Below are 21,479 nucleotides of genomic sequence, written 5' to 3' on the forward strand. Positions count from 1 at the left end.
TGGAGCCCGATGCCTTTCTCCACGATATCGTGGATAAACACCTGGTCCTTGTTCTTTTTTTGATAATGGAGTACCCTCTATGGAGGTTTGAGAATGACATTCATTAGCCCAATGTCTCCCTCTACGGCATCGTGGGCAAATACCCGGTATTCTACTCCTTTGATACCTAGCTTTGTTAAACCCTCCTCCTATGGGGCAATTTCTTTTAAAATGTCCTGTTTGTTCACAATTATAGCATGTTTTTGGCCTAGCATCTAAAGCCTGTTGTACTGCTGCCAAGACTTGCCCTTGTTTATTAATGTCTCTACATAATTTAATATATGTGTTTAAATCTTCATGTCTCCATGGTCTAATGACCTCTCTGCAGCAACGATTTGCTTGGTCATAAGCCAGTTGTTTTATAAATGGCATTGCTTGTTCTGTATCCCCCTAAATTCTGGAAGCCGTTTGAATAAGCCTATCTACAAATTCAGCGTAAGGTTCATTAGTTCCTTGTATTACCTTAGATAATTGTCCTTGTAAATCTCCATGCCCCTGTAGAGTTTTCCATGCCCTAACCGCATCTACAGCAATTTGTGTGTATATGCCAAGATCATATTTAATTTGTTGCCATTGACCCTCATAAGGTCCTTTTCCTAACAACATATCTAGATATCTTTGAGGGTAACTGGCTGCTGCATTTCGCCTAGCTGTCTCCGTGCAAAATTCCTCATTGGCAACCTTTCATAACAAATATTGTCCTCCATTTAGCACAGATTTACACATACTAGCCCAATCTGCTGGTGTCATGTCCAAGTTGGTAATGGATTCGATCATGCTTACAGTGAAGGGTGCTTGAGGACCATAGGTTGTTACAACCTCCTTTAACTGCTTCACTGTTTTGAAATCTAAAGCATGGTGAATTCGCTGCCCTCCTGCCTGCTCAAGTACAGGACATGCTAATCTTTGAGGTCCTGACTCAGGATCCCATCTATCAACTACGGGGGTTGAGGGCCACTCAGCTATCTCCATAGGTGGAGCTGTTGGTTGAATTACGCCCTCTGGTGATAGAACGGTGTTAGTAGCAGCCTCCTGTTGTAGCTTTTTCCCTAATAGCTGTTTCTCCTCTAAGCTTTCTTCCTTTAAATTTTCTTCCTCTGTCTGACTAGCTCAAGAGACCTTCTCTTTTGCTTGATCTAAAATGTCTTTCTCCATGGTCTGAACCTCTAACAATTTACTTAACAGTCTTTCAGTTTGTTTTTTACTAATTTCTAATCTGTTATAAAGATAACGCAACCCAATAAGATAACACAAAACAAAACCGAAACAGAATGAAACAAAAATGGAACAAAAAATCGTTGTATCAATTTTCCTATTTTCTTGACGTGTGCATTTGGGGTCTATTTCTATCTCTTCCTCAGGGGCGAACAACTTCAAACCTTGAGCCAACCATTTTTCCCAGTCTGCCTGAGAAAGTTCTAGGGATAGCTTGAAACAAAAACAAAACAAATCAAAACAAGAACACATTGTTTTTTAAAATGGTCACCCATTCTCTCGCCTTCCCTTAGAGGCCAGCAATTTCACTTACCCCCAAGTTTCAGACGTCCCCGTAAGGGCCACCAATTGCCACAGTCTGGCTGGGCACAAATCACGAGCCACTGAAGCAGGAACAAACTTTATTTTTGAACTGCAAGAAAATACTTCACCCATGCTCCCGGGGAATTCTTCCGAACACCACGCGGCTTGTCCAGGAACCTGCAGCCGGAAATATCTCTCCCAGAAATCCCTCCTCCTGCACTTTCCCAACCAATGGGAACTCTCGGGGAATCCCCACGAGAACTCCAAAGTAGCGCAAGAACTCAAAAGTAGCGGCCGAGGCAGATAGTAATGCCTCGCCTGTCAATCAATACTGTTGGCAAAATGCCAGGGGCCATACAGACTCAGCCATGGCTCTCAGCACCCTTGCTAGTATTATCTCAAATTTCATTTCCCCTATCTCGGTTTCTTGCCTACCCTTGAACTAACTTGTATACCAGTGGAAGGAATTTTTAAAAAATGGTAATATATACACAATGGAATATTACTCAGCCATAAAGACAAATGAAATCATGGCATTTGTTGGTAAGTGGATGGAACTGGAGAGTATCATGCTAAGTGAAATAAGCCAAACTCCAAAAACCAAAGGCTGAATATTTTTTCTGATATGTGGTTGCTGGCTCACAATAAGGGAGAATATGAAAGAATAGAATTACTTTGTTTTTATTTTATTTTTTATTTTTAACTTGTTCTAATTAGTTACACATGACAGTAGAATATATTTTGACACATCATACATAAATGGAGTACAACTTCTCACTCTTCTACTTGTACATGATGTAGAATCACACTGGTCATGTAATCATATATGCATATAGGGTAATAATGTCTGATTCCTTCTACTATCCTTTCTCTCCCCAAATTCCCTCTCCTCCCTTCACTCCCCTCTAATCCAAAATATGGCTATTCTTCCTGAGCCACACTCCCCTATTGTGACTAAACATCTGCATATCAGAGAAAACATTCAGCCTTTGGTTTTGGGGGTTTGGCTTATTTCACTTAGCATATTCTCCAGCTCCATCGGTTTACTGGCAAATGCCATCATTTCATTCCTCTTAAAGGCTGAGTAATATTCCAATGTCTATCTATACCACATTTTCTTTATCCATTCATCTGTTGAAGGGCATCTAGGTTGGTTCCATAGTTTAATTATTGTGAATTGAGCTGCTATAAATATTGACGTGGCTGCATCACTGTGATATGCTGATTTTAAGTCCTTTGGGTATAAACTGAAGAGTGGGATAGCCGGTCAAATGGTGGTTCCATTCCAAGTTTTCTGAGGAATCTCCATACTGCTTTCCACATTGGTTGCACCAATTTGCAGTCCCACCAGCAATGTATAAGTGTACTTTTCCCCCCACATCCTAACCAAAACTTATTGTTTGTATTCTTGATAACTGACATTCTGACTGGAGTGAGATGAAATCTAAGAGTAGTTTTGATTTGCATTTCTCTAATTGCTAGAGATGTTGAACATTTTTTCATATATTGTTCACCAATTGTATTTCTTCTTCTGTGAAGTGTCTGTTCACTTCTTTAGCCTATTTATTGATTGGGTTATTATTATTTTTTTGGTGTGAAAGTTTTTGAGTTCTTAATATGTCCTACAGATTAATGCTGTATTTGAGATGTGTGTGGTAAAGATTTTCCCCTATTTTGTAGGCTCTCTCTTCACGTTATTGTTTCCATTGCTGTGGAGAAGCTTTTTAGTTTGAATCCATCCCATTTATTGATTCTTGATCTTAATTCTTGTGCTCTAGAAGTCTTGTTAAGGAAGTCAGTACCTAAGCTGACATGGTGAAGAATTGGGCCTACTTTTTCAAAATAGAAGTACTTTGGATTACACAAAAGGGAATGAATGGAAGGGAAGGGAATGGGAATATGAAAGATAGTAGAAGGAATCAGACATAACTTTCCTATGAGCATATATGATTACATGATCAATGTAATTCTATATCATGTACAACCAGAAGAATGAGAAGTTATACTCCATATATGTATAATATGTAAAATGCATTCTACTATCATATACAACTAAGAAGAACCAATAAGAAATGTGTCTTTAAGTTAATCGGGACCAACTCCTGGAGTTTGGGGGGTCTGTGAATAATAGCAAGACCACATGGGTTAGGATGGAGAAAAGATAATTTATCAAATAAGTTTTGGGGATCTGATGGAGGGAGAAAAAAGTATGACTACTGGGAAGGCTGACAGCAAGTGTTCAAGGGCAATAACTTAGTTCTAAGTTCAGGCAGCTGGTCATACCCAAGCTGGAAGTAGAACTTTGTTCTCTTAACTCAGTATTTGCATATGATGACTGCATAATTCCAATAGACAGCCACATGGATCTGTGGATTTGTTTATGTTCTGTTTACTCCCTTGTTGTGATTGAAAATATGTACAAAAACACACCTTGTCATTTTGTCATATTAATGAAGACAATAATCTGATTCCTTAATTTTGCATCTCACTAAAGCATGAAGACTTTCAGAAGAAATTGGGTAGATTTTAGAAGATGAGAGCTATCATTTAAATAAGTGTCCCTCAGTCTTATTGAAAGTTTGGCAGTGTGGTGGGATGTTTTTAGAACTACACTAAAGTTTTGGGGCAACCACTAGGAGATGCCTTAAACCTGGGTTTTCACTGTGAATGGTTCTCATTGAGAGCCCCTTCTCTGCTCAGGTGTGTTAGATTTCTATCATTGTGACAAAACACCTGAGATAAACAACTTACAAGGAGAAAAGATTCATTTTGGCTTACAATTTCAGAGGTTTCAGTACATGGTTGGTTAGCTCCCCTCATTTTTGGCTAGTGGTGAGGCAGCAGCACATCATGATTGAAGCCTGGGGCAGAGGAGTCTGTTACCTCACGGCAGCCAGGAAGCAGGGGCAGGGTTCCACTATCCTATCCTTTTTAAGGGTACATCCCCAGTGATCTAATTTCTTACTAGTCGGCCCCACTTCCTAATAGCACCACAGGCTGGTGACCAGGCTTTTAATACATGAGCCCTTCGGGGGCATTTGAGATCCAAGAGATAGCACTTAGGAAGAACCAAGGAAGAGAAGGGTTCTTTTTTGTGTTGCTCTTTTTAGATATATATGACAGTAGAATGTATTTTGACATATTATACATACATGGATTATAAGTTATTCTTTTAGGATCCCATTCTTGTGGTTGAACATGATGTGGAGTTACAGTGGATGTGTATTCATATATGAACATAGGAAAGTTATGTCTGATTCATTCTACTGTCTTTCCTATTCCCATTCCTTATTCCTTCCCTTCATTCTCCTTTGTCTAATCCAATGAACTTCTATTCTTCCCTCCCATTCTTTATTGTGGGTTAGATCTGCATATCAGAGAGAACATTCAGCCTTTGGTTTTTTGGGATTCACTTATTTCATCTATTTGTTTGTATTCTTGGTTTTTTGGGGATTGGCTTATTTCACTTAGCATCTTCTCCAGATCCATCCATTTACTGGCAAATGTCATCATTTCATTCCTTTTAAAGGCTGAGTAATATTCCAATGTTCCATCCATTTACCAGCAAATGCCAAAATTTCATTCTTCTTTATACATCTATATGTGTATATATACATTTTGTGTATATATACACCACATTTTGTGTATATATACCATGTTTTCTTTATCCACTCATCTGTTGAAGGACACCTAGTCTGGTTCCACAGCTTGATCGTTGTGAACTGAGCTACTATAAGCATTGATATGGCCGTGTCACTATAGTATGCTGATTTTAAGTCCTTTGGGCATAAACCGAGGAATGGGATAACTGGGTCAAATGGTGGTTCCATTTCAAGTAGAAAGGAAGGTTCTGAGTCCCTGACATGCTGGACACTGTCCTAAGCTCTGTAGATACAGAACATAAGGGTACAGCTCTCAAGGAGCTTTAGGTTTGGTAGAAGAGGCAAATATTAAGTGGCTAAATAAAATGCAATCACTGAAGAATGAGAACAGGAAGGCAGGATGTTGGGAGCAGTAGGAGTTGGGGAAGGCTTTCTCATGTTACTTGAGTGGGAAGCAGAGGGGTCCTGCAGAGGGGGACACATGAGTAGTGAGGCGTGAAACCTTGAAGCAAGTTTACACAAATCCAGAATAATGCAGAAGGCAGTGATGTAAGGACAAGGCAGAAAGTAGGGAGAGGAGGTGTTGGGAGGCAGGCAGGAGCTGGCTGTAGGGATTCAAGGCTTGGGTTATGAGCTTGGAGTCTGTTGTATAGGTGGTAGGAAGCTACTGAAGAGTTTTAAGTAACTCCAAGATGTGGTTTGTATCTTAGACTTTTTTGTATGAGATTCTATGGTTGTAGGAAATTTTAATTAAGTTCCCTCAGAGGAATGCATTGGAGAGATAGGGGATCCTTCAGAAACAAAGAAAATCTGAAGAACCTAAGATCTGAAGGGTGATTCCAGGACAGAAACAGTGGCAGTCGACTGACAAGTCTCTTTAGTTGGCAAGAATCAGATCCAACTTCCTCATTTTTGTTGTTCTATTTAGGATTTATATCCCTCAAGAAAGACGTTGAGTTGCTCCATCATAGGAGAACAGTCAGTTTGGGCTGGGTGAAGTTAGAAGCTTGGTTTGAATGTTTCCTTCCCTTTCCTTTTCCTTTTTGAGACAGGGTCTTCCACGTTGCCCAGACTGATCTCAATCACTTGGACTCAAGTGATCCTCCCATCTCAGCCTCCTGAGTAACTGGGAACACAGGTGTGCTTCACCACACCTGGCTTAAAGTTGGCAGTCTCCTCAAGCCTATATCATAGGAGAGGGTGGATTCCCAAAGTAAAATCAGAGTGTTATTACCATAAAAAAGGAATGCTGGGTATGTTAGCTGAAGCAATGGGTGCCCACTTCAACAGCTGTTTGCAAGCTAGAGTTGAAGAGGAAAAAAGACCAAGGAATTTAAAAGAAGATGAGAGAGAGAGAGGTAATGGACGACAGCTGTGGTAGTATGAATAGAGACTTGAGGGATTTTAAGAATACTTATGAGCTAAAAACTGGTGACTGACTTTAGCGGAGGGAAGAACCAAGGATGAGTCCCAGAAAGGGTCCCAGAAAGTGGTACTAGATATCACTACTGAAGAGGGGAAAGAGGAGTGGGAGGGGAGATGGCAAGTTGCTAACAACACACCAAGTTTGAGAACACTGGTAGGTGTCTGGTGGATGTTAGAAGTTGAAGCACAGTAGCTGAACTCATAGGCACGACACCCATAACCTAGGAAGGATCCTGGAAGGAGCCAAGAAAGAAAGTCAAAAAGACAGGAAGACTGGAAGGAAGGAATGAGGAATGTGCAGGGTCAGAGATAAAGCGTAGTTTCAAGGAGTGAGTGGATTGGAGTCCTGGTGCCAGCAGAAACCACATTCTAGGCAGCTAATGTGTAAATAGGAGGCAAGGAAGTGGGGGTAAGAATGAGCAGGTACCTTTGCAAGGATCTTTGATGAGAATGGCTAGTTAACTGAAGGGGGCACAGCATGCAGGGAGCTGTTTATGTTTAAATGAAGATATTCAGATACTAGAAAATCGTTTTAAAGTGTATAATTCAGTGGTATTTAATATATTCACAAAGTGGTACAATCATGACAAGTATTCTGTACCCATGAAGCATTCACTCCTAATTCTCCCCTCCTCCTAGTCCCTCCCTGGCAACCACTAATCTACTTTCTGTATCTGTGGGCTTGCCTATTCTGGGCATTTCACATAAGCCCAGAATAGCACACTGTGTGTGGTCTTTTGTGACTGTCTTCTATCACTTCGTATGTTTTCAAGGTTCATCCACGTTGTAGCATGTATCAGAACTTCATTCTTTTTATGACCAAATATTATTCTGTTGCAGGTAGAAACCATGATTGGTGTATCCATTCATCAATCAACAGATATGTCAATTGTTCCTACTTTTTGACCTTGTGAATATGTTGCCTGAGCATTTGTGTACAGGTTTGCGTGTGTGTACGAACATAATCTCTTGAATATTTAACTAGGAATGGAATTGCTGAGTTTCAGTGACTTGATCTTGTTTACAGGCTAAGCTAGGGAGCCAGTGCAGAGGGAGAGATGGGAAAGGTAGACAGGGGAGCGGAAAAGGTGCTGGAAGAGAAAAGTGTTACTTCCTTCCCTGTCACTCACTCTGATTAACACGACCCTTAACGCCAACGCTAACCTCCACATCTACTAGACACCCCGCGCACACTTCACACTTGCTGGCCAGGGACACTGGTCTGCGCGGGGTCGCGGCCGGCCGGCTGGTTTTCTGATGTGGTTCATACTTCTAGGGCTTCCTCTGGTTGGAGCCTGTGGCCCATTCAGGGTGGTTTTCCTCCCGCAGATTCGTTCACAGGTGAATGAAGACCGCTCATCACGAAGTCTTGAGTCCGACTCTTGCTCCTCCGGGTACCCGGGGCTCCCAGTCCTCCCGAATAAGGAAAGATGCTCGGATACCTCAGGCCGCGGACAGGCACAACCGCACTTGGCATAACGGCTCCCGCCTCCGGGCCACTGCGCATGCGCTGCTTCCCGCCAAGGAGAGGGCGGGGAGTGGGCGGGGCGGACATCTCTAGGGCCAATCGAAATCGAGCGCCCCCGCCCTCCGCGCCGGTGGACCGAGCTTGACCCCGGCGGTGGGCGGAGGAGGCGGGGCCAGCCGCGAGGCCACGGAGGGGGCGGGGCCCGCGGCTTGGAGGCGGGGCCTGGGGCTGTCAGTCCGCGCCCGCCGCCGCCGCTACCGCGGCTCCTTGCACGCTGTGGCCCTGGTGGCTGCCAGCTCTGCTGCCAGCATTCTCCATCAGGCATCCCGAGCCACCTCCCGTGTCCCAGCCCGGCGCTCAGGTAAGGCCGGCCGTGGCTGCCGAGCCATCGCGTCCCCCTTCTCGGGATCGGTCCGCCGCGCGGGCGCCCCCTCCAGACTGTGTCAGCGCCGCGGCTCCCCTTGCCGCCGGGGGCGGTCCCGGGGGGCGGGACAACAGCCCTCCCCACCCCCACCCTCAAATCTAGGGTGCCGCGCCTTGCAGCCAGGGTACCCGGCCGCCCTCCTGCATCAGACATAGGGAGCTGGTCCTGAGCCCCCTCCCGGGCCAATTCCACAATCCCTGGGACTCGGGGCGGGGGTCTCCACCCCAGCCCCACACCTGTCTGCTCCCAAGCAAGGGGTAGAGACCCGGCGCGACCTCTGGGGCCAGGAAAGTTTCACTTTGTGGTCCGGGTTTGTTGACATCCGAGAGATGCGGGGAGATGGAGGCTGAGCAGCGAGGATGCGCCTCGCGAGCCGCGTTGCCTTTGCCCTGAGGTGGCCCTGGTCCAGGTTTCTCTTCCAGAAGTCCTGCCGAGAGCCCTGCTCTGGGGCTAGAGGCTGCTGCAGGGCACGCGGGTCTCTCCGCTTCTCCATTAGGGAGCCCCGGATTGCAGCAATCTGGGGACAGCTCAGTCTCTCACCCTTCCCCCTTCTTAATTTAGTATTGATATTTAGACCAGGTAGGCGAAATTACTGAGCATTTTCCTGACACTTCATATCTGTGAGGTGCTTTGCCATCCCTGATTAGTTAATTAACAAGGTGGGAAAGCAAAATAGATCCTGAAACGGCACGGTTGATGCCTGTAGTCTAGCAACTCTTTTTAAGAACCACTGAGAGCTTTAGGCTGTGTTTGCAGCGAGAGGTGCTTTTAACCAAGGTGCCTGAGAAGAGAGTGTAGTCTGGTTGCTTGAGAAGACTTGAGTAGTGATGGCAAAGCTTTCTCTGCCTCTCTTTGATTGTGTTGTTTATTGAAGATTTCCAATTTATGGCGGGTTCTTTGGTTTTCTTCACTCAAGCAAAGGAGGAATTCCAAGTGTTGCTGATGAAGCAGTTAAGGGAAAAAGCTACGGTTCAAATTAAGTTTGAATACTTGTCTACTTTTACTAGATTACCCCTCCAGTGCAGAAAACCTTAGGTCTTCCTGTTCCCTCCCCATCTTCCCAGTAGGACCTTATCCAACTGGGTAGGCATTACTGGTTCCTCATTTAGTTTGAAGACCTCTTGCTACCTGTGGTTTACAGACCTGCCTAGGGACATCCTTTACGAGTGGGCTTAATTAGCACTTTCATCTGCCCATTAAGCAATAGGCTTGAAATCCTTTGTAATCAGGAGCTGTTGTAGTGTTGAATCTTTAATAATATCTAATTCATTTTAATAGTCTTTCTATAATAATCTTTCTATTAGTATGCCAGTTCTGCCACACCAGTACTTTTAATATAGAAGCTGCAATTTACTAGAAATATTATCACAGAAAAAACAATTCTCTAACAGATTTGCAGCCCACTTTACTTAAGATAATTATTGCTAGAGGCTAGGTAATTTAAAAAAAATTCTTTGGTGCGGTAGGTGTTAAAATGATTTTGATCTGTGAGGTTTTATGAGGTCATTCCTGCTGGTAGTAATGGTTGCAGTCACTATGTCACTTATATATTTTTTGGACTAATATCATATGAGTTTTTGCTCCATACTGATTTCTTTTTGGATGAATTTCTAAGATAACAAGATTCAGTTTTGATTTGCTAGGCTGTATTTTTTAAAGCAAGGTATTTGTTATATTTGGGGGTTATAGTAGAGCTATGAGGATGATAATGATGTCATATTTTATTAGCATATCTACTACACACTAGTGTTTTTGTTTGGTTTTTGGTACCAGGGATTGAACCCAAGAGCGCTTAACCACTAAGTCACATCTCCAGTCCCTTTTTTATTTTCTAATTTTAAGACAGGGTATCGATGAGTTGCTGAGGGCCTTGCTAAGTTGCAGAGGCTGGCTTCAAATTTGTAATTCTCCTGACTCGGCCTCCTGAGCCTTTGGGATTACAGGCATGTGCCACTGCCCTAGCTACTAGGCACTATTTAGAGTGTTTTACAGTTATTAAGTTATCTAATTCTCACAACCATCCCATAAGGAAGGGACTGTCATTACCTTGTGTTTAAGGCAATTAGATTGAAGCCCCCTTGCTTAACTCAGGTCATATAATTAAGCCAATGACAGCCAGAGCCTAGCCTAGGTAACCTGATTTCAGAGTCCATATCCTTAACCAATGTGTGGGTCTGCCTTCTTTCCGTAGGTGTTTATTTCTACCTGTTGTTTGTAGAGTGTTGCATTCTGCATCAGGGCATAAGAGTGCTTTGCAGTGTCATCACAAGAATCAAGTTAGGAGTTCTTCTTCTGGACTTAACTTTGCCACCAACTCATCTATGGTTTTATTAAGATGCCTCATCTCCATACCTCCCATTTCCTCATTGATGGAATAATAGTCATTAAATTCAATGAGCTAACTAGTCTACTGGAGAGAGCAGTAGATGCACCTAAGAATGAAATGTCCTCCTCTATAAGGCACAGCATAAGATTTGAGTATCGTTTTACAGGAGGCTTGTGGTTGGAGGATGGCAGGACCTGAATCGCAGACCAAGGAGTTCCCAGAATCACAGCAAATCAGGGATGGAAGGATGCTTTAAGTCGTGTAATTAAAAACCCTCTTCCTTCTCCCTCCATTACCTGTCCAGTGGATAAATGCCCCCTTAAGTGGGCACCTTTGTTCATCCTACTCCTGCTTGGACACCTCCAAGGGCAAACATTTGGTCTGCTTCACAAATCCATGCATCTGAGAAGATGGGACTGTATCCAGTGGTAGGGAATGGGAAGCTACAGAAGACCAGGAGCAACTAGACCCCCGATGACAGAACCCCCTACATCCAGTGACTGTCTGCCCACAGCATCAGAGATCCACATCTCTTGGGTGTATGAGAGGATGGAGGCTTGGGAGAGCCATTGATGGAACTGGGAAGTCAGTGGAGAGGGGAGGAGAGACAGTTTTGTCTGCATATTTCCCAAAGCTGTGCAATAAAGTGCGGCTAATGCAAGGCCTCTGCAGACCAGTAAACAGATCTCCTTTCTTCTCAAGAGGGGAGTGTCCATTTAAATAGAGTGGGAAACTCCCTCTGCCTGATGAAGAAAAATAACAGCATTTCCCCAGGGGTGTTGTAGCCTCTGACACTGGCTGCTTTAACCTCTCATTAAACTTCTAGTCAGGTTGGGAATTGGGTGTTTCTCTAGCCTCAGAGGTACAGGATGTGATAGAGGAGAGAGGGGAAGCCTGCATTGGAGCATCCACTGGACCCCCATGTCTCGAAGTCAAAACTGGAAGTAGGTGCTCTAGGCATGGAAGGTTTCAGATGCAAAAGGGTGTGACTTTCACTGGGTTATGCAGAGGAGTTGGGTGCAACTGTTTCAGAGCTGGACCACTAGAACACATTGGCAGTACATTCCCCCGTCCCCACCCCCTCAGAAATGCTCTTTTGGGGGATTCTGTTCTCCAGTGACCCCTGTTAAATATGTGCTCGAGAGCCAGCACGCGTCATGGGAAGTGCTGAGAAAGGCATTGGAAGCTTTTCTTCCAATTTAAACTGAGATTGTGTGGTATTCCAAGAGGGCTCAGCGAGAGATGCCTTGATTACCACATTGACTGGAAAACAGGATCATTTGGGAGAAGCAAATAAGACTTACACAGGAAACCACCAAGGCAAAGAAAACATATTTGCAAATGTTAAGTTCATTTTTTTCTTGTTACTTTATGTATTTCTGGTTTAGAATGCAACATTTCTTAAATACTCATATTTACAAATTTATAAGTTAAAATACATTGTCCAATGGTATATATGGAAATAAACTGAATAATAATAATAATTTATTATTATTATTAACCAGGACAATTTTGGTCATATATTTTGAACATCTTTAAGGCTACTGGTTCTCAACCAGGGACCCTCCCCACCAACAGGGAACATTTAGCAAAACCTGGGGATATTTTTGGTTGTTACAACTGGGAGTGGCATATGGGCTACTGGCATCCAGTGGGTGGAGACCAGAGATATTGCTGACCATCCTACAATGCACAGGTCAGTTGTGAAACTCCACTTGAGGTTAAAAAAATTTGATGAAGAGCAAATTGAGGTTGAAGAGAAGAGGAAGGCAGAGAAACTACAAAGTATTCCCTAACCCCTTAAAAGTGAAAGCAAGGGGTCAAGAAAGGGGAAGCAAAGTTGGGTGCAGCGGCGCACACCTGTAATCCCAGTGACTTTGAGGCTGAGGCAGAAGGATTGAGAGTTCAAAGCCAGCCTCAGCAAAAGCGAAGCACTAAGCAACCCAGTGAGACCCTGTCTCTAAATAAAAGACAAAATAGGGCTGGGGATGTGGCTTAGTGGTCAAGTGCCCCTGAGTTCAATCCCTGGTTCCCTTGCCTCTCACCCCCCCAAAAATAAGTGAAAGCAAGTATCCTCACATCTGACATCCAGAGGGAGAACTCAAACAAGTTGCTGAAACCCAGGCATTCGGCTGCCACCCAGGAACTGTTTTGATGGCTGAATTGCTCAACACAGTAGTTTGGAACAGGGAGTAGAGGCTCTTGTAATGGGAAGAGGCTGGAGGGGTGATTTGTGGAGGCAGAGGGTTCACAGGCCAAGAAGGGAAGCTGGGTCCTGCCAGAATAATTTTGAAAAGTTTTAGGGAAATTTGCAAAGGTATTTTGTTGAGGACATTGAGTGTGTTGCTTAGAAGATACAATCTCTGCTCCAGGAGCACATGACCTTCTAGGCTGTGGATCTGAGAGCCAGAGCACTTCCCAGATTGTTCTGTGTCCAGACGCAGTGTAGAGAGTGAACAACATAGTTTTGTTTTCAAGTTGCATCTGCATCCTCCTCCTACTTTCCTTTAACAATTTTTTTCATTATGGAAAATTTTAAACATACACAAAAATTTATAAAAAATATTCTGAATCCCTGTTTACCCCATGCACATCTTTAGCAATTGTCAACTCCTCTGTCCCATTTCTGGGCCTCCCTTTTCCTCTTCTTCTGTTTTTTTTTTTTTCTTCAGTGCTGGAGCTCAAATCGAGGGTCTTGTGCATGCTAGGAAAGCTCTTTCTCCCTGAGCCATACCTCTGGTCCCAAAGCTCCCTTTTCTTAAACCTAGAAATAGCATCAATAATTACTGATCACCTGCTTACTAGGAGAGGCTTGGCAATGAAGGAGGTAAGTGGTTTTCCAGTGCTTGGGTCTCCCCAGAGGAAAACTGATAATGGGTATGCATGATTATAGGAACCATGAGGGTCTGAGAAATAGGACTAGACCAGGCAAATCTGGCATGGGGGTCGGAGGTTCAGCCCTTCTTGGGGGGAAAGTACAGCTGATCAGAGATGAATTCCTTTCTTTTTAAACCTCCTGGGTGAGAAGCCTACTGAGCATTCTCTGCTGGCTGAAACACATTTCTGGATTCAGCTCTAGAGGGTTCTCTTGGCTCCTGGAGAAAGCACAGCTTGTGCTTCCTTTGGGATGGCCCCAACCTGGTCTCGTGACTCTCTAAGTGTGCACTGTGTGGAGCAGGGCCTAGTGTCCTACGCATTCTCTCTCAGACCTCATGGCTCTTCATGGAGTTGCTCCTCCTGGAAAGGCACAGGGCATGTGGATGGCAGGGGACAGGCTTTTCCATAGGTGGTGAAACACCCTTTCAGAGATTGCTTCTTCTCTGCATCTGTCAATGGAGGGAGGACTCCCATTCAGCTCCTGCGGTCTACCTGGCATGGAGAAAGCGTTGCTGCACATACTTGGCTTTCTTTCCCAGTGTGTCTCCCTGAGCTACAGGATTCATTTTTTTCAGGCCTTTGGCGGAACTGGCATGCCTTCACTTGACTCAGTGTCGTGTTGTAATGTGCATATGAAAAATGGCTTCAAGAGCTGTGAGAGTTCTTGAATAATCAGATAATTGATGTCTATGAATTTTAATTAGTACTGGTTTCTACAAACTTAGACATTCTGGACTAAGTTCACAAGCACGTACCTTGGTGTCAAAACCTGGGCTCCTACAGAGCTGTTTCCCATCTTTATTCTACTTATTAAAGCATTTTTACTCTCTTCTTCTACAAAGAGGTGCAGGTGCTATTAGCTTATTATAGACATTGTGTATCACAGTTGTTGAATTATCATGTATCATGATTTTCTTTGGTAAAGGCAGATCCTAGACTGTTAATAATAGTTATTATCTATCTGTGCCTCTATTACTTGCCAGGTGCATTACTTACATTTATTCTTTAGCACTCTTCCAAAATGGGAATTAGTATTCCCATTTTGCAGATAAGGAAACTAAGGTTCAGAGAGGGTAAAGAATTCTAGGATATAGCACTGGCTTTTGAACAGATCTTTTGATTCTAAAGCCCAGATGTTTTCTCATGGTTAAAGTTGGTGGGAGTTTGTACCAGAATTGGTAGAGAAGATGGAGGTTTTGAAAGGGACTGAGAGTTCTGGTTACTCCAGCTAATGAAATCTTCCCACTGAACCCCCTGGGAAACTTTGCTTTTGAGTGTGATAAATTACCTGTGTCCTATTTTTGAGCTGACAGTATAAAATAGAAGTTGCACACTGAGAGCCCCCAGCCAAATTTGGTCAGCAGAGGGGTTTTATTTGTTCTGCATAGAATTTTTAAAAAATCAAGTTAGTTGTCATTTTTTAAAAAGTGGGAGATTTTATACTAAAATACAGATTTCTGGTTTCTCTTGAACCATCGGAAGATCTAACAACCTTGGGTCCCCATTCCTCTTTGGAACTAGGTAGAGTGGCTTCTCTCTTTGGATGTAGCATAGAATTCCCCTGTTTGCCATTATTTCCACCTTGCCCTCCTTACTCATTTATATTACCTGCCAGGACTCTGAAGGCCTTTGAGTTAGAGGCATCTAATAGAAGTTATGTACATTTTTTTTCTGCCAGTGTTGAAGATATATTAGAGAAAGCTTGTTCTGTGTTTGAATTAAAGCTTCCCAGCATTTCTCCAGCTTTGTAGACAGCCCAGAGGGTGACTCTGCTAGGTGTATGGATAGACACACCCACATTCCCCTCCCTAAAACCCTTAGCTATGACTAATTGGACTCTGGATGGACCGTAACAGACTAACTAGACTTGGGATTTGGGTATTGAATCAGGTATTTCAGGTAAGAAGGATTGTAGACTCAGGCTGAAAATTGTGACCTTAGGATGGTGGTTTAGTGAACAAAGAAGCCAGTGGCACAGAGGTGAGAGATCACAGGGCAACAGAAAGAAAGGAGCTGCCTGGTCCTTCCTGTAATGAAATTCCTCTATCTACAGCATTGGCAGAGTGATATCTGTTGAGTGCTTACCATAATGCCAGGCACTATCCTAGATGCTTGTGGTTTATCAGTGAATCAAAACAGTCAGAGGTGCTGTTCTTCTAGGGCTTGTATTTTGGTGAAGAAAAATGGACAACTCCAAACAAAAGTGCAAAAAAATGTAAAAATATGCAAAGTGGTAATAAATATCAAGAAGAAAAATAAAACAGTATAGAGATAGAGAATGGGCATATCACGCAGTGATACTATGTTAGAGAGGTCGTTCAAGGAGGCCCCTCAATAAAACAATATTTGAGCAGAGATGGAAATGAAATGATGGGGAGTGAGCCACAAGGAAACCTAGAGATGGAGCACTCTAGGCAGAGGATTCAGCAACTGCAAAGGCCCTGTGGTGGGAGTATGCTTGGCATGTGTGCAGAACAAGGAGGATATGGCAGCTGGAATGCAACAAATATTAGGAGAGGAGGATATAAGGGATTGCAAGGTCTCAAGCTGTATTGAAGACAGGATTTGCTTCTGAAGTGAGATGCTATTGGAAGATTTTGAGCACATGTGATATGATCTAGTTTATGTGTTAAAAAATGTATGGAGAATAGGAACTGGATGTGTAGTGGGTATATAAAGCAGCTAAGGTGAATGAAAGCTTGTTCTGTGTTTGAATTAAAGCTTCCCAGCATTTCTCCAGCTTTGTAGACAGCCCAGAGAGGGTGACTCTGCTAGGTGAGTCTGATTCTCTTAATCAGAATGCTGATTAGGAGGCTGTGCAATAGTCCACATAAGATACAATGGTAGCTTTGAGTAGGATAGAGGTTTGAATACATCTTAAGGTAGAGTTGACAAAGGGTGTATTGGTTATTAGATGTGAGAGAAAGAGGGGAGTCAGGATGACTTGAACCTCTGAGCACAAACATTACTACACTGGGTTGTATTTCCATTTCTCTTCCTGGGAGACATTCAAAAGCAACAAGGAAAATGAAAAAAATAAAATAAAAACTTTGAAAACTCTAATTTTAGAAAAAGCTGGATATGAATTTAATTCACAGATTTCAAAATATGTGCAAAGACTGTTCTAAGTAGATGAGCTCAGGTGGAAACTACATGGTAGAAAGTGAAGAGAAGTAGAATAGAGATACACAGAGCCCAGCAGTACCTTCTTAGAAAGTACCAGAAAAGTCATATTTACAAGGTGGGAAGTATACCCTGATGTGGAAAAGTTATATCCCTTGCTGTAACAATTGTAGGAATTGAATGTGTAGCTGGGTATATAGTTTGGTTCAGAGAGTAAAAGAAGAGAATTTGCATCATCACATAGGTGAGCCGCCATATTTGTAGGAAGCATTTTATCTCTGTGGTAGCAGGGAAGAGAGCCTTTGGGTTATGAGAATATGTCATCTGAAAGTATCCTTGGCATGTCCCCTGTTCTGCCAAGAGTATCTCATGCAAATACAATAGATATCCAGGAAAATTTAGCTCACTCAATTATTATGAAGAAAAAAATTGTTAGACTTCTGTTTCTGAAAGTGGTAGGAACTTTGAACCAAAGTTCCACTGAAAATGTTTAAATGTTGAATATATTTTTGAGGTTGAAAACATTTTAGATTTCCTTAAAAGCACTAAAAGCTGAGAAGATAAAAAGGAACTATGAGGACAAAATCTGTGATCAATTGGGAACCTAGAGAGCTGGATAAAATACTAGAACATCTAAGTTGCTTTTGCCCTGAGAACATTTGTTGATCCTAATATAGACTGTGGTTTGGCAGCCCTGTAGGACAAGGAGGTTAGGAGTCAAAGTACATGGCTTGCGCAAGGTGAGAGTCTCATAGGAGACCATCTCCATATGGAGCTGTAACTTGTCAGGACAAAAGTAAACCAGAAGTAAAACTGTGTCCTCACCCCAAGGCAGAGAAGGTTGCCTTGGTTTTGAAAAGAACCCAAATAAAAAGGAAAGCGAACTTGTGGTCAGCAGTCAGCCTTTTGACAGATTTTGATGGTTTTATAATCACCTCAACTTCAGAGAACCCTAAGCCATGAACTTGGTGTAGGTAGCTGCAGGTTGGTTTTGTATCCTATATCAACCCTAGATACCTGGAACAATCAAAGGTGAGTCTTTGTAGGAAGTTACCTTTTTCCTAATTTTCTAGGATTGGTGAATGGTATAATCAGAAATAATAAGGCACAGAAGAAAATAAAATATGATGAAAGAGTAGAAGTGATTAACAGGACAGATAAAAGACTCAAATTCTTTAGGTGTTGTAAGTATAGAGACAAAAAACTATGCTTGTTATGTTCTTAGAGATAAAGGCAAACTTACATATCTTCAGTGGCTTGGCAAATTTGAAAAAGACCAAACAGAACTTCTACAAAATAAAAAATACAAAACTAAAATTTAAAAATGCAATAACTTACCATTAGATGGCTTATTAGATAAGGTCAAAAAGGGATTAGTGGATGAAGAGGGATAAGAAACTATACAGAATTCTGAACAAGGAGTCAAAAAAGAAAATATGGAAGAGAGGTTCAAAGACATGGAGGTAGAATCTACAGGTAGAATCCACATCACAATTCCAACTAACATGTACTTAGTTGGAGTTTATAAAGGAGAGGAAAGAAAGAACCAAGCAGAAGCAACTATTCAAGGGAATTAGCATTGAGATTTTCCCAGAATTGGTAAAATTTATTAAGCCCTGAATTCAAAACAATAAAGGCAACGAGAAAATCCTAACAGCAACCAGAAAAAAATTTAAAAAGGCAAATTACGTTGGAAAGAGTTGTTACATATTTCTTAACCCTAACTACAGAAGCCAGAAAGATAGCATAGTAAGGTCTATAACTGAAATAGCTGACAACCTGGAATTCTATGCACAGAAAAAATATCTTTCAAGAATAATTGAAAAATCAGAGTGCTTCACCACGTTAGGGTTTCTGCCTCTGTTAAAGGCGACCTTAATTGATATTCTGCAGACTGAAGAAAAGTGACTCCTGGTGGAAAAGCTAAGAGATGACAAGAAATAAGGGGTGTTAAAAAAGCAATAAATATGTAGGTAATGCAGATTAATAATGAAGTATAAAACAAAATTTTATTATCTTATTGGATAAAATATATGGAATTGAAATAAAGACAAAAATGACATGTGAGTAAAGAAATGAGGTAAGAGGAATCAAAAGCATTCCAAGGTCCTTGTGTTCCCTGGAAGGAGAGTAAAGATAATGACTCTCTTCAGGCTAGGTTAACAACATATGTTGTAATTTCTAGAAAAAACACAAAAAGAATGGAAGCAGAGTAGGTAAACAGCCTAGCTCCTTGAGGAAGATCCATCTGTAACATACAGTTACAGAGAGAATGAAAGTAAAAGGGTGGAAAAAATGTATACTGTCAAATAAGAAGCCAAATATTAGCTCAAATAGGCATTATGATTAAAGCATTGTTAGGAATACAAAATTTCTTTTCCTCAGGAAAATATTAGTTTGAAAATTTTTGCACCAATGAACAGCACACTATAAAAACAACAACAAAATAACAACAAAAAAAGAACTCATTATGAGCAATAATCACAGCATTGGGAAGATGGTGGAGGAAGATCAAGGAAAAAAAGATCTCTTTGGTTCCAGAAAAATCTCTTGAAAAAGAGGAAAGCTTATCAGGCCCTCGGAGCTGCCCAGACAAAGCAGGTGCTTTTGGCAGAGAAGCAGAGGAAAGGCTAAGAGTTCAGGTTTAAGTGACATGGAATCATCTACATGATTCCCAGTGGCAGCAATGTGACAAAGTATACCTCAGATGACTTAGTGAAACCTCATGCTTTGGAAGTGCCCGATAGACATTCCTTGGTCTTTGTTGTTCCATCCAAAGGGTTGATGGGGTGAGTTTACTGGTGCAGAGGGCCATCGCAAGACTTTGTCTGAAGAAAATGTTTAGTGGTATTTGTCAAAGTCACCCCCAAACCCAAAAATGCTACGGATAGTGAAACCTTCTGTGACCTGGGGATTTCCAAATCTGAAGGCTATCCAGGAACTCATCTTGAAACATGGACAAGCAGAGGTCAAGAATAAGACCATTCCCCTGAGAGATGACACAGTGATTGAGGAGCACCTGGGGAGGTTTGGTAACATTTGTCTGGAAGAACTCATTCATAAAATTGCCTTCCAGGGGAGTATTTCCAGGCACTCGCTTGGTTCTTGCACCCTTTCCACCTCTCTGTGGCCCATCATGCTACCAAGAATAGAGTGAGCTTCCTCAAGGAGATGGGATATGGGGCAGAAGCATCAATCAGCTCATCCATCAGCTGAACTAAGATCAGAAAATCTGAAAGTGGTACATAAAGCATGTGTTTTTGTTCTATGGAATTGTTATCAAGTATCTTCAGAGAAGATTGTTTTCTGCCTTATCTTCAGAAACTGAAAGGAAAGGATTGGGGAAGAGATGGTGGGTTATAATCATGGCTGGTACCTCTCATTACAGCCCAGTTCCCAGGAAAATTCCATTGTTCTCCGAATTGACCACCTCTGCCTCTGAAATCAACACATGCCATCGAGGAAGGAGTCCTGTTCCTCACATCTTCTATCCTGGGGTTTAACGTTGGTGAATAAATAACCCACATATGTATACAAGGCTCCCTGAGACTCTTGCAGCAATGGATCAAGTCCAGGAGCATACTTAGGAGGAAAAGCACACACGCACTCACACACACACACACACACACACACACCCCAAAACCCAAAAACAAACTACCAAGAGAAGTAGAAATAACATTGATCATAGCTATGTTAAATGAGAACAGATAAGACATTTTAAAGAAGAACTAGGTCAGAGGACTTTCTGTATGGGTATTGCTGTTGTAGTAATGACAACATGGTATTGATTCAAGGATAAACGCATAGTCCAATAGAACAAATAGAAAACCTGGAAACTACTTCACATTTCTGAACTGTTGGTGTGTTGCAAAAGGGACACTAAGATAAAGAGTGAACTTTCCAGTAAATGATACTGAGGCTGATGGGTATGCATATGAAAAAAAATATATAATTTGAATTTCACTTTACATAAGACATGAAAATCAATTTCAAAGGGATTGAAAAACTTAATTAGGAAAAGAAACACTAGAAAAGTTTTGAATAATTAGATATATCTCTTGTGATCTTTGCATAGGGAAGGATTCTTAAATAATATGCAAAAACATTAGCTTTCACTAAAGAAAGGATTGAAAATTTGATTATGTTAAAATTAAGGATCTGTTTTGATCCAAAGCTACTATGAAAAGAATGGAATAATAAGTTAAGAAATTCATGAGCTTTACAGGGACACAGAGGATGTCTGTTTTAACTTCCACAGTGCCTAAAACCAAAGCTCCAGCATTCAGGGTACTATGTGCTAAGTGCTTATAATTATTCCCAAACGATGGCTACACATCTACAGGGAAGAATCCACATCATAAAATCTTTATTTTTTTTTGCTTTCTCTTATGTTACTATTCATTTCTTACAGAGGAAAAAAAGAAATAGGGATGGTAGCTTTAATCAGGCAGTTGTTAAAAAATATTTATTCAGTGTAGAAACTATGGTTTTAGGATTGGGTGGGTTCTGAGAAGAATACATGGAAATATGAAACAGAGACCTTTTCACAAAGGACTTTTTAGTCTTATTAGGAGGTTGTAGGAAATAGGGAAAAATTTATGACAAATCTGGGCCATTTAAAAAAATGCCATATATATATATATATATATATATATATATATATATATACACACACAT

General features: G+C 41.8%; 1 protein-coding gene and 1 pseudogene across 2 annotated transcripts in view; both read left to right on the plus strand.

Moving 5' to 3' along the window:
- The first annotated feature begins 8,179 nt into the window (after positions 1–8,179).
- The window catches only part of Hivep3 (HIVEP zinc finger 3), a 458,107-nt gene continuing 444,807 nt past the window's right edge, over positions 8,180–21,479 (plus strand). For both annotated transcript variants that reach the window (XM_048815629.1, XM_015485179.2), the window contains exon 1: positions 8,180–8,413. The gene's annotated coding sequence lies outside the window, so the exon portion shown is untranslated. The remainder of the gene's footprint in view (positions 8,414–21,479) is intronic.
- Positions 8,426–21,444, plus strand: LOC125620419 (annotated as a pseudogene).

This window comes from Marmota marmota, unplaced genomic scaffold (assembly GCF_001458135.2).
Source record: "Marmota marmota marmota unplaced genomic scaffold, marMar, whole genome shotgun sequence".
Classification (NCBI taxonomy): domain Eukaryota; kingdom Metazoa; phylum Chordata; class Mammalia; order Rodentia; family Sciuridae; genus Marmota; species Marmota marmota.